We start from the raw sequence: 893 nt of genomic DNA on the forward strand, positions 1-893 counted from the left end.
CGGCTGGCTGAGTCATTTTCCAGAGTTGGATGATGCACCCTCGTGTCGTTTGACCTTTTCTTGCCCAAACTTTACCGTGCACCCTCGTGTCGTTTGACCTTTGCTTGCCCAAACTTTACCGGCGTCTGCCCTTTTTTTGTGCATCGCGCCGTTCCCCTCGGCTTTCTCTGCCCCACTGCTCTGCACCCGGAGCGGTTTCTCCACTGTCAAAACCCTGCCCTGCCCTGCCCTGCCCTGTCGTGGGAGTGCTAATAAATCACAGCAGCAGCAGCAAGGTGTCCACTCTACATCAGGCTTGGATCGTGTTGCTTGTAACGTGCTGTCTCCGGCCTCTAAGGTTGCTATCGTTTTCCCTCGTTTCTAATCTGTGAGCCATGCTCATCAATCTTGTTGCTGAGGTTGTGTTTAAACCTTGAGGATTCATGCTCCTTTAGTCCGCTGTCATCTCATTCTCCGGTCGCTCCAGCCTTTGTTCATCTTCAGTGGTGAAAAATAAAATTGCAAAGATAAGTTTCCCAACGCAGTACTTTGGCCTTCCCTTGTAACCGTATCCCTTGCCTGCATGTCCCACACCGAGCGCCGCTTCTGAGGCGCGCTGGAACATGAGCCTCATCCTCGCTTCCTCAGTATATTCCCGGTATCCTTCCTTACCAAATATCAGCTCCCCTCTCCCTGGCGAATGCCTTGGTACGTCTTCGGGGTTGAAGCTCCAAAAACAAGCAGTAGCTGCCGTAATGAGGTCCTGAGTGATAAAAGTCTCTTGGGGAGGGGGTGGGGGAGGAAATAAATCACAAGCGCAACCTCATTCCCAAATCGTGCAGTTGGCTCACATGTCAAATGAGGCTCAGAGTTCTCCTACATAAAGGTGGTGTGCTTGTGTGCTTTTATAGTCT

This window comes from Egretta garzetta, unplaced genomic scaffold (genome assembly GCF_000687185.1).
Source record: "Egretta garzetta isolate BGI_Z169 unplaced genomic scaffold, ASM68718v1 scaffold610, whole genome shotgun sequence".
NCBI lineage: Eukaryota > Metazoa > Chordata > Aves > Pelecaniformes > Ardeidae > Egretta > Egretta garzetta.